The sequence below is a fragment of the Arachis stenosperma genome, chromosome 7 (assembly GCF_014773155.1).
Source record: "Arachis stenosperma cultivar V10309 chromosome 7, arast.V10309.gnm1.PFL2, whole genome shotgun sequence".
In the NCBI taxonomy this organism is placed as follows: Eukaryota; Viridiplantae; Streptophyta; class Magnoliopsida; order Fabales; family Fabaceae; genus Arachis; species Arachis stenosperma.
The window spans coordinates 67,006,504-67,020,294 of NC_080383.1; the positions used below are offsets into that span (position 1 = coordinate 67,006,504).

A 13,791-nucleotide genomic window follows, 5' to 3' on the forward strand; every position below is an offset into this window, starting at 1 on the left:
TCGCCATTAATAATGTATCTTGTAAAGAGGGTTAGGAGTCGTGATGGTTATGTTTGTAAATTATTGTATAAAGAAATTAGTTATTGTGTTATATATATATATTATTTAAGTAATTGTGAATGATTTATATGTATGTATGTGTGTTGTCAAACAAAAGGTATTTTTGGTTTTGTTAAAAGAATTGTTTATACGGTTTTGAGTTTTTCAAAGGCTCCGATTGTGTTATTAAATATATGGAAGTCGTTGTAATATTCTTGCTATCAAAGTTGCGCAGCCAGAAGCATAACAATCTAATAGTAAGGGTGTTACAATTTATGTTTATAGGAATGAATTATGGAGATTGAGCAACAGGATGAGTCTACTTTTAGAGTGTTGTCTCAAAATGATTTACTTGCTCAAGCTTTCAAAAAAGAGAAACCAGGTAGAGTACGTGGCGTGGGTTTCGGACTAGCTCCTAGTCAACTCTTTGGTGCAGATTCGCATCCACCGGGCAATAGAGTTCCAATATAGGAGTCCCAAAGGGTGCTGCTTGAACTATAAGCAGAGTTGGAAGCCAAGAAGTTAAAAAGAAAAGCGATAGAAGATGAAGTAGTAACAAAGAAGAAAAAGAAGCAAGCAATGAAAAGTTCTCTGAGATATTTATTTCAATGACAGAGGGTGAAACTGCCACCACACATTGCTGTAGGGATGAATTCCGTGGAAGGATAGAGCGAAGAATAAATATTAGGATTGGAATTATTTGGTTTGAAGAAAACATTTTTTTTAAATTTGGCAATGCAACTCTTAATAAGATATTTACTTTATTGATATTTTTATAAATATATTAATTTGTTTTGCACTTGTATTTGTGTTGTTTTTGTCATCAGTTTAGTTTTTGGATGAAAATTAATAAGATTTGTAATATTAAAAAAAGCCAAAAAGTGCCACAAAATATATCTATAATATTTAAAATAAAAATAGCAATGGTTTTTTAATCATAATATAATATTTTTGTAGAACTTTGTATTGAAAATAACAGCAATTTTAAAACGACCGAAAAAAATTAAAAAATTATGCGGCCACTGTTGTGGCATATTGGAAACTGCTACGAAAAAACTGAAAAAAATTATTCAAATTGGTAAATATAAGGTCAATGTTGACAGAAGTATATCATGACAATTTTGAACTACCGTCAAATTATCTACCATATAATATTGAAACAGCAACAGTTATACCAACAATTAATAGAAATTGTCACGAAATCAACTATTCGCATCACAAACCAAAATGGTTCACAAATCACTAAAATTGGATTTTGTGGCGGTTTAAAACCACCACTAATCTTTGTGTTTCTTACTGTGTAAAAAAATAAAAATATTCTAATATATAAGGAGATAATCACGGATTAAATATAATAATACAAGAGTTACTATATTTAAAGAATGAAATAATAATAGTATTGATATTAATTTAATGGCTACAATTATATATATATATATATATATATATATATATATATATATATATATATATATAAAGAAATAATTATCACAACTATAATAATATATAAGTAAATAATTATAGCTGCCTATTTATAATAATCCAGAATATATATGAATTAATATATTGTAACATATAATAAATAATCACAAACATAAAATATATTAATTTAGTGACTATAGCTATTAATATTTATCAAATTACTTTGGTATTAATTATAATGCTTTGTATAAGTATCATTAATCTTATTATACTACTATTACATGAATTGATTATTAATGAAAAAGAAATTGTTATATATTAATTAATTAGATTATACACCAATCATGAATAATTAAAATTAATAGTTCTTAAAATAAATAATCAAATTAATTTAGCATTAATTAAGATTTTGATTTTCTACTTTAAAGTATATTAATCCTACACTATATAAAGTTATTGTTAACAAATAATGATATGAAAAAAAATATTATTTAAAAAAAAACTATTGTATGATTTTAATTTTATAAACCAATCATGCATATTTATAATGATTTCTTCTAAAATAGATAATCAAATTAATTTAGTATTAATTGAATACTTTTATTTTTATTTTAAAATAGATTAATGTTGCACTATATATGTCCCTTAATGTATTACGTAATTATAAACTATTAAATCAAATTCTTATATTTTTTTAACAATTGTCATGACTATTAAGTTATATTCTAACATTAAATTTAATATATTGTTAAATATAATATTATCTAAATTTTTTACTTATATTCTTTTGTCTTTTCATTTTATCTTTATTTTTTTTAGGTATGATTTTATTAGAAATCTCAAAGTAACATCTGAGCATAAAATTTGGAAACCTAAAGTTAGAATACTTTGATTATGGAGTGTCAAACAATTTAAAATACATACGCAAAGAACTCTAATCAAAACTATTCTACTTGATGAGGAGGTAATATATAGTTATATATCATTTTTAAATTAGATGGCTATTTTTAATTTTTTACAAAAGTTCTCATATATTTTTACATTATGACCAATCTTAGAGTATGTCAAAATAATATTAGTTTAAAGCCAATCAAATATGAATTATACCACTTTGTATTCAATTGAAAACTCTTTGATCTCAGTAAATTTATTTTACTTTGAACCATACAAACAGATACTCCAAGAAAAAAAGATATGTCTCACACCTAATAGGTAATTAAACTTTATGTAATTCATATAAAAAATGTTGATATCAATATATTTTGATAAATTTTTACGGTAATATTTTGCATTCTTAATTTATAGATGTAGTGGGCCTTCTTACTAGGAAAGGAAATTTAAAAATCTCTAATAAATTTGAAATTCCTATTTGTTTTATTGTGGTCGAACTTAATGATATGCAGTGAGTTGAAATAATTGTTAATTGTTTTAATTTTATTTTTCGAATTTCTAGAAGTTACGTCATTTCTAACTTTTTTGTCTTTATGTGATATAGTGGTAGACCTCAGTTGAAATGCACATTGTAAAAAGATTTTGCAAGGTAGTTCATTAAGTATATGTAGAATCACCTAAATAAATAATACATAATTATATTGTAACTTGAAAAACTTAAGAGTTTTGTCGTAAGTACTTTTTCTTTTCTATAGTATTTTTCACTATACATACATAACTTAAGTTCTAATCAATGTGTTATTTTTAAAATTTTTGGTAATAACAAGAGTTTTTATGCCAATTCTAGGACGATACTTTTTATTAGTGGAGATTTTTCAAAGTGCAAGAATTTAAAAAGAAGTACATGTGTAATCATTTCATTTTTATTTAAGAAAGTTCAGTCTGTGAAAAATGATTTAATGAAACCTTAAACTTGCATATTTTTTTTCAAAAAAATACAAACTCAAATCAAGTCTTCACTCTATTATTGCGTCTCCAAACATACTCATTTAAAAAAGATTCATTGAACATAAATGTGAATGATTACTATACTTTTATAACACGTAGCAGAAATAATAAAGTAATCCTAAAGATAAATTTTGTACTTAAATTTTTTTTAGTTACATCAATCAATTTAAATACTTGAGTACATTGGTAAATTACATCGATCAATTTTTTTCTCCTTATGTCGCCAAATCTCTCTCCTTCCTCCCCCTAAGTAGGTTGTTATCCTCATTTTTCCTATTATTTTTTTGTAATTTATTTAAAAAAAAACTAATGCAGTATAAAACTCGATTATCTAATAAATATTTAACTCATAAATTGAGATTTATTCTAGAAAATTAGAAATGTAATTTTTTATGGTTTAATATGATAGAAAAAATTAAAAAGAGAATTTTGACACTAATTTTAAAGAATTTGGCCCAAAATTATGCCAAACTGATCAAACCGGACCCAAACCGGGTCCGTGGACCCCACCCACTCACTTAATTAAATGAACTCAGCTCATTTCTCTCTCTCATTTCATGCCATTCACGCTGCAAGGGCAGCCATGAAGGAAGAACACCTTCCAAAATTCTCAAACTCTCATTCAATCTTCAATCCTTGATAACTTTTGATCCGAGACTCCGATCACCGCACTGTTTGCGACCATGCGACAACGTCGCCAAGCTCTACAAAGCCCACAACTTTATTTTTGAGGTAAACCATGTTCTCATCTCAGTTCTTTCAGCCTTGATTTTCAAAATTTGTGGGTAAAAATGTTGAGATTTGTGAGCTTTTGATGTTATAGGATCCAACTAGCTCGAAGAAGAGGCTTAATCTTGTCTCTTTGATTCTTGGGTAAAGTAAGGGATCTCAAATCCTTGTGGAATCTTTGAATTAAGACATTTGGGTATTGAGTTGTTGTGTTTGGATGTGATAATTGTGGTTTAGGTAGTGTGTATGTGAATATTGAAGCTTGATTGAAGTCTTAGAGAGCTTGGAATAAAATTTTTGTGCTGAAAAATCTGATATTGGAGGTGTTGGAGTCTTGAAAGTTGAGGAAAAGTTGAATTAGAAGTGTTCCGAGTTGAGCGGAGAATCGGCCAAGGTATGGTTTCGGTTTTCTATATCTAAAATATAATGTGGTATGAAAACTTAGGCTAGAGATCCTAAGATAGGATTTGAACTATTGATGTTGTTGATTGGTTGAGATGAATTGTGTGGTTATGTATGTGATTAGTGGATTGTGATGTTTCGATGGTATGATGCGTGAAAGATATGCATGTTTTGATATATGCTTAATGATTAGTTGAGATTAAATTATGGGTGAAACCATATTGATGGTGAGGATGATATTGATTGTATGTATTGATAGTTGATGGAAATGGTATTGTTGGAAATTGGGATGAGGAAAGATATATAACATGATATTGTGTTTGAAATTGAGTTATTTGATTGAGATTGGTTAAAATGGTGGGTTTGTAGATTGTGTATTTGATAAAAATGTTAGCATATGGGTTGAGGAGGCTTGAGGTTGATTTTTGGTAAGTTTTGGTTGGTTTTGAAAAGGGTTGAAATCGGTTTGTTTTGAAAATGGAATTTTGTGGGTTTGTATGAAAATGTGGTTTTTGGGTCGACTTTGAAGAAGCATAACTTGGTCTTCGGATCCCCGATTTGTGTCAAACTTATTTAAAAATAAAATTAGATCTGAGATGTTGATGCTGTTTGAAGAATGGATGGAAAATGTTTTGAAACGAAAAAGTTATGCCCGTCGGAAATTTGGGATTTGAAAATGTAATTCTGCAGCTTTTTAAACTTAGTAAAATTTTTGGCAGATCGTGCTCCCACACGCACGCGTAGCCGACGTGCACGCGTCACTCTCAATTATTACTCCCCCAGCGTGTGCCTGGTCGACACGTACATGTCGCTGTATTGATGAATGTGCCCAGTAAAAAAATATAGAGAGTTGCACTGGTACTGTGCTGGTTTTGTGTAAGGAGCACAAAATGCACCCACGTGTACGCGTGGCTAACGCGCACGCGTCGCTCTACCTCTTTACTTCCACGCGTGCGCATGAGCTACATGCACGCGTCGCTCTACTTTTTGACCTCCCACGCGTGCACATGGGCGACGCGCACTCGTGACCCCATTTTCACCAAAAACTTATTTTTGAGTTTTCAAAGCCGAATTTTAGACTCCTAAGCCTCCATTCTCACCTTTTATGTCCTAATCCTGATAGTATGCCTAGCAATGAGAAGGGGCTAGGAAGGGTGGTAGCTTGAAGGTGAAGTAAAGGGAGAGTTAATGATGAATTATGATTAATGATGATTGTATGAGTTGCTGAGGGTGATGATGGAAGCGCGGTGTATGCTGTGAGCCGAAGGACTGTATTTAATCATGATTATTGGCTAGTTATGGGTTATATTATGAGCCGGATGGCTATGATAAATATTGACTTATGGCTAGAAATGAAAATATGACTTTGAATGGTTGTTTTATCTTGAGCTCTCTTCCTCGAAAGTGCGACCCCAAAGAGATGAAGGAAGGTGAGGATCCCCTTCCTTGTTCCTTCTGGTATTGTAAAATCGCCTTCATCGAGATGGTGGGAGGCTAAGATCCCCTCCTTAGTTCCTCCTGGACGGATACAAGGGTGTGGTTTCGCTCCACTTGCTCTAGGTTGGTTAGTATAGAGGCTCCCCGGGTGGACACAAGGGATGTGGTTTCACCCCACTTACCCCGGGTTATGATGAGTGATGTATGAAAAGTGGAATTATGCGAGGTATAATTGATGATATGGTCATAATGAATGATTATGGAATGTGTATGAATGAATGTGAAATGGCTGTCTGAGATACGAGTTTCCCTGGGTGGAAGCAGTGGCTAGCCACCACGTGCTCCAGGTGGAGACTCGATACTCTGCTGACCCTATGTCGTAAGTGTGGACGGAAACTGTGAAAGTTTCGGATGAGCTCACCGACGTGGATAAACACCAGTGTCAGTGTTTTGTATATGTATTGATAATTATGATTGATAATAATTCGAGTTGGAGATGCACGACAGAGGGACAATCCAATGGTTAGCTACCAGGGCTTATCGGGTTGGCTTTATAACCGACAGATGAGACTCATCAGCCACTAGGACAGACATATATCATATGCATTATGTGTAAATTGTTTGGAATGCCTAATTGACTGCATAATACTTGCTAATTGTTTAATTGCCATATCTGCTTCCTATTTGTGCATTTTCTTGTTTGATATAATTATGTTTGCGATACTAAATTACTGATGGCGGTTGGGAGGTTCAAAGAAATTGGAAAAGGGAGTGTTAGTTAGACTGAAGATCCTTAGCTAGTTGCCTATTTCTTTTATGGTTTAGTCTGTTTATAAGCTTTGATTATCTATTAGAAGTTCTAGGATTGCCTTCGGCTTTTCTAGGACATTACATGTTAGATATGTGGGCACTGTTACCATACTGAGAACGTCTAGTTCTCACCCATGTGAATTTTGTGGTTTTCAGATGCAGGACGTGAGGCTCCTTGCTAAGGCACGCTGGAGACTTCTAGATTAGCGAAGATCCTTAGCTCTCGAGACTTTATTTTGGTTTTATGTACTTACTTAGATATATATTATCTCCACTATATACATATATAATGTTTTGACTCCTCTTAGAGGTTACTTTAGAGAACAGGTTCTGTAACTTGTCTTTTGGGTTGTCTTTTCGGTTCCTTACTTTATATATGTATGTATACTTATATTCTCGGACCGGTTATCTTCGCAAACCGAGTCTTGAGCTTTGATATCTCTATTTTTGGCACTCTCTAATTTGTACACTCACGTTAGATTATCCTTTATCTGCTTCATTACATTATTGATCAGAGTGCTGTGCTTTTCAATTTAACAATTTTGTTTTACCCCTTTTCCTTCAAAGGCTCCTAGTTATAAACATTTTTTCACACTACTAAATATACTAAAATTTATTTCTAGAGGTCGTAATACCTCGCCACCTCTATTTTATAACTTAAGCATAAGGCTTTGTGTGGTAGGGTGTTACATGCAGCTTGCCGGTTGGTCACTATGCCAAAATAATTCTCTGTGCCACCACTATCTCTGAGTAACTCACTCACTAGTTAGTTTAGAATAATTGAACCCTAAATCATAATTTCACTGGTGCGGCTAAACCTGAACCCGGATTTGTTGCACAAGTAGTTGTTTTGATGTTTTAGTTCTTGTTGTACATAATCATAATTCATAAAAAAAGAAACTAAATAGTAAACTAGAAGCTAATGTTCATTGATGGCTGAGTTGTGTAATGGAGAAGTGGCGGCGATTTTAGGTTTAATTTAATTATCTGAGTTAATTGTTGTCTTATTGTTAATTGTTCTTAATTTTCTGAGTTTCTTGTTATCTGAGTTAACTATTTTCTTATTTAGTTAGTTGATTATTATTAATTCTCTGAATTAATCTTAGCTTATTAATTTTTTGAGTTAATTATTGCATTATTGTTGATTGTTGTTAATTTTATGAGTTTATAGTTATTTGAGTTAATTATTTTTTGAGTTAATTAGTTTATTGTTGTTAATTCTCTGAGTTAATCTTAACTTGTTTATTTTTTCAATTAATTATTGACTTATTATTTATTATTGTTCATTTTTTAAGTTTATTATTATTTGAGTTAATTATTTTTTGAGTTAATTAGTCATATTAAATTTACTAATAAAGGTTGTCGTCTAGCAATACTCATTAATGATCGAATAATATGAAGTAATTAATATACTTTTACTAAGAACCCGCAAAGAACAAAGTACAATTCCTTCTATCTTTCCAAATCGTGGTTAACCCTTTAGAGTATGGTTTAATTGTCAAACTCTAACTTGTTACTATTATTATCATAAATTGTGAATAATCTAAGAAACTCATTTATTCATTCATTCAATTATCTTGGCCAAGGTTTTATTTATCTTAGTTATTATAATTATAAATCTCAAACTCTTTATTAAAAGTTAATGGATTCCTTATTGATTAATAATTAATTCTACAAATATTTAAATCATACCCAATATCTATTTAACTAGCACCCTAGGATATTAGATAGATATTCAGAATCAAAGTTTAATAAATGCATTATTAATTACCGTTATAGTCGCAGGTCAAAGAAACTCTAGTACTATATTCATCTTGATAATATCTTATTAACAAATATGCGATAATTATAAGCATTCAAACTTCTCAAAATGAGTCAATTCAATGGTATATATATATATATATATATATATATATATATATATATATATATAATTTGATAAATGAGATCTATTAATCTTCATCTAATAAAGACCATTATACCATTATATACATATTAATTTATCTTAATGTCCCTTTTAATAATCTTATGATCAAGAACAATTATTATAAAAGATTTATCTCTCATTATATAATCACTATCATAATGATAAATCTCTAATTTTAATCAAGAATTTTATTTTATTAAACTTTTAATATAATAACAACAACAAATTATTTGACACATATATATATAGATTGAATGGGTACTCATACTACTTATTATCAACAAACTGAGTATAGATCAATTGTTGACCTCAAAGAGAATTGACATGTGATCTAGGAGCATATATCTTTATATTTGTGTCCTTAATTAAAGTAATTTAGTTTAGCATATATTATTATATTGTATTATGAGTTAGTCCCACATCGCCTGAGTCATGAAGATTTTCCTTCCCCTACTAGTATAAATATGCGTATATACCCCTTTTATTGATGGAGTTGAATTGATTGAGTTATATATTTAAATAAGTTGTGTGTTTATTTTACTCTAGGGTCTTTGAGAGTAAGAGGTGCATCCTTAACTTACCCAACCAAGGTGGGTTCTTGGCTATTTTCACCAAAATGGGGTTGTTAGCCTCGCCAAGATTGGTGACCCAAGCGACATCCCGGCGTCAGTTTGGTATCAGAGCGAGGTCGGTTCTCGATTTGTTCGAGTAAAATTTTATTTGGTTCGTGGGTACAATCTTTAGTACAGTTCTCTCACTGTTGGTACGAGTCGTCGTCAGTACAGATTATCTACTATGAAGTTCCAAGTAATATCGTATTTTTTTCTCTTCTTTTGGTGCTATTTTTGTTGGTGATTATCTTCATTCATTCCGATCATTATCATTATTGTGCATCCTCATCATCATCACAACATCAACATCCAAGCATAAACCTTATTGCATAGCAGTAAAAGATATCTCCAAAGCGTAGAACTACTCAAGAGATTGAAATGGAGGAGTTACGCTGTCAAGTTAAGGAGTTGCAAGAGCAACTTGCAAAATATGAAACTGCACAAAATAATCATGGCAAGAAGAGTGATGACAGTTCTTCTAGTGAAGATGATAATGCAAATCTATTTCATTATTCTTTTTCGTCTGAAGATTTGTCCACACGAAGAGTACGACACAACATGACTCACAAAGCTAGAGACTTAGGAATCAAAATTGATATTCCTGAGTTTGAAGGGAGACTCCAACCTGATGATTTTATCAATGACTTTGCACAGTGAAAAGAGTATTTGAGTTAAAAGACATTCCAGACAACAAGCGTGTAAAGCTTGTAGCAATCAAGTTGAAGAAGCATGCGTCAGTTTGGTGGGAGAATCTCAAGCGTCAACGAAAAAGGGAAGGAAGAAGAAAGATCAAGACATGGGATAAAATATGTCATGAGCTCAAGCGCAAGTTCCTTCCTAAACATTACAGCCAAGACACCTTCATCAAATTTCATAATTTGAGGCAAAAGTCATTATCTGTAGAAGAATATATAATAGACTTCGAAGAGTTGCTTATGAAGTGTGACATTCAAGAGCCTGAAGAACAAGCAATTGTTCATTATCTTGGAGTATTGAACTTAGAAATTTATGATGTCATTCAGCTGCAACCATATTGGACCTTGGATGATGTCATTAGGCTGTCACTAAAGATGGAAAAGCAAATAACACAAAGAAATAACACTCGATCGATGAAAGACAAAGAAGTCATCATTGATGTTCAACAAGAAATGAAGACATGATCTTTTAAAAGTAGCAAGGAGTGTGGATCATTAGGTAAAAAATGCTTCAAATGTCAAGGTTTTGGGTATATTGCTACTGATTGTCCAAAGAGAAGGGTTATCACTCTTGTAGAGGAAGAGGTTAATGAAGAACCAATTCAGGAACAAGAGGAGGAAGGTGACATTGACTATGCTATTGAAGAAGTTCCAGCCGATTGTGGAGAAGCTTTAATAGTTTGTTGAAACTTGAATATTGCAAGGGTAATAGAAGACGAGAGTTAGCGACGCCACAACATCTTTCACACAAGATGCACAGTTGAAGAGAAGGTTTGCAAGGTCATCTTAGATAGCGAAAGTTGTGAAAATGTTGTCCCAAATTATATGGTATACAAACTGAAGGTTTCAACCGAGTTACATCTTCGTCCTTACAAGTTGCATTGGTTAAAAAAAGAAAAATGAAGTTAAAGTCACAAAGCGATGTTTAGTCCAATTTTCTATGGGAATTAAATACAAAGATCAAGTGTGGTGTGACGTCATTCCGATGGACACGTGTTACTTCCTGTTAGGACGTCCTTAGCAATATGATCGTCAAGCTATTCATGATGGTTTCAAAAATATATACCCCTTTATCAAAGAGGACAAAAAGATCGTATTAACTTCGTTACAACATGTGGATGGTCAAAAAAATCAAGCTAAGCTATGCCTTTTCACATCTTTCAAGACCAAATGTACTCACCAATAGAATCTTTCGCTAATACAAGAAGAGCCTTTTTCAACTCAGGGAGGATAATGCAGGAGCCCTTTCCAACCAAGGGAGAATGATGCAGGAGGATGTATCTTTATGCTTGTGTCATTAATTAAAGTAATCTAGTTTAGCATATATTATTATATTGTGTGATGAGTTATTCTCACATCGCCCGAGTCATGAAGGTTCTCTTTTCTCTACTAGTATAAATATGCGTATGTATCTCTTTTATTGATGGAGTTGAATTGATTGAGTTAAATTAAATATATAAATAAGTTGTGTGCTTATTTTCCTCTAAGCTCTTTAATAGTAAGAGGTGCATCCTTGGCTTAGCCAACTAAAGTGGGTTCTTGGCTATTTTCACTAAAGTGGAATTGTTAAACTCGCCAAAATTGGTAACCCAAGCGACATCCCAGCATCAACATGTTTATAACAAATTGTTTTATTTGTTGACAAGTGAAATTTCATATTTTTTTAAAAATTTTCTTTGAATAACATAAACTTTTTATGTTCGGCTAGAATGAATTTTATGTTACATTTGGAACACTCAAAGAGGTTGAGATCGAGTATGGCTGGTGGTACCATGGTTTTAAAGACCATTATGTACTAGATCCTTTGAAGGATGTCAGAAAAAAATACAAGTGCGATGGTCGTGGAGAAGAATATTCAGGGTTCTCACCTTGGTTTGTGGTCATTCAACATATTTCTAATATTTAAACAATGATGTGATTAGTATCGCATGTTGTTGATTTTCTTTAATTAACACATACATTTATACAGGTACAAAATACGTTGTACAGTTGTTGATAAGACATTAAGACGACTGATGTTGTCTCTTTTGTATTGTTTGAGCTTGAGCTCAAAATTTTTTTGAAAAATACTGTAATAAAATGTGTTTTTCTATATTTAAAAAGATTCGTATTTAAATAAAATTTAAAATTAATCAAATATTATTTTTTACATTATTGTAATAATTAATATTAATTGTTCTGTTTTGTGATAGAAATTGAGTATAAATACCTTTTTAAAGAATATATATATTTGGAGACAAAATTATATTTTTAAAATAAATAAAATTTAAAATATTAATTCTTATCCATCATGACAAATATATATATATATATATATATATAAACTTAATTTAAAGTTAAATATATTAAAAAATATTTTTATTAATAAATATATTTTAGATATAAATAAAAAATAAATATTTTTGTATATTATACGGTACGTATACTAATTTGGATATAAAGTGTGTGATAAGAACGAAAAGAATTATAAATTCTAAGGAGAGAAGATATAGAACATAATAATATGAGAAGAAGAATTTCAATTTTATCTCTAAGAGTTTTATTTATACTCAGAATTAATCCTGCCTTTATTTGTAATTGGGTCGTCCAACTCTATAACATTCAATATATTTTACAAATTACGTATTAGTATGGAGAATAGTTTGAGAAAAATATAAAATTAATTAGCTATTCAAAATTGGAGAACATAAAGGCACCATGGACATGGAGCTAGTGATAATTATATAATCATTTATTTATTTTTACCTAATAATTTTAGTTTTTAGGATAATAATTTTATAACATAATGATAGAGTTTTTTTATATTAAATTCAGAGTTAAATATTTTATTAATTTTATTTTCTTGTGTGAGTAACATGTTAAATATAGAAACTTTTATATATTTTTATTTATATTTCTAAAATAAATAATTTCATATCAAACAACAAATAGAGTCAATAATAATTTTTGACCATTAAAGATTTAATAACATTGACAAAATTAATCACGAAAAAATAAAATTAATATTATACCCATAAAAAATAAATTTTATTTGACAAAATTATCTAATTGTTAATTTTAAATATAATGCGTTAAAAATTTTCATATTACCCAAAATCCTCCTAAATTATTCTTTCTATCCACTTTAGTCTTTTAACTCCTCAACCCATTCCAATCCATTTCAACGCTTCAACCTATTTCACTACTATTATCCACCACATGTTCCTTTCTACCATCACCACTTTTTCTTCCACAACTATCTCGTGTTTTAACTTTTGCTTCTTACTATCCACCAATTTTTCGTCAAGATCATTTCTCAATCTTCTCGTCTGTTAGATTTTTTGCCTTCTCTTCCTATGTTGTGCATGCTTCGAGTATGTTGTAACTGCATGAGATTTCTATCTTTCAGATTTTGTGGCTTTCCTCCAGCTTTTGTGGACTACTAGTGTCTCATCCTTCTGTTTTGATTATTGGCATCTGATTTGTTTTTTTGGTTCAATTTTATAAATAATATAATGATGATATATACAAGTTTTCTATTTATACATGATCTATTTTGTGACTACATTAATAGGGAGCATGTAGAAAAGGAGAATAGAAAGATGAAATAATTTTTGGATGGGTTTAGAATTGGGATTTTAAGGAGAAGTAACGACAGTGGTATAATAGTGGAAAGAATGTTGAAGAGTTAAAAAGGTTAAACACGATCTAAAGAGTAATTTAAAAACTTAAAAAACTTTAATGAAGTCGATTTTAAATATAACCGTTGTCTAATTTTGTCAAAAAAAAAAAACCAATCATTTATAGTGTAGAAGATGGTTACTTAATGGTATTGGAAATC

The 13,791-nt window shown here is 30.5% G+C and overlaps 1 long non-coding RNA gene across 1 annotated transcript; it reads left to right on the plus strand.

Moving 5' to 3' along the window:
* The first annotated feature begins 3,927 nt into the window (after positions 1-3,927).
* Positions 3,928-7,146, plus strand: LOC130940464 (uncharacterized). Its single transcript, XR_009070308.1, has 4 exons — positions 3,928-4,092; positions 4,184-4,238; positions 4,327-4,483; positions 6,895-7,146. It is a non-coding gene; the product is annotated as an uncharacterized LOC130940464 (long non-coding RNA).
* The last annotated feature ends 6,645 nt before the right edge of the window (positions 7,147-13,791 follow it).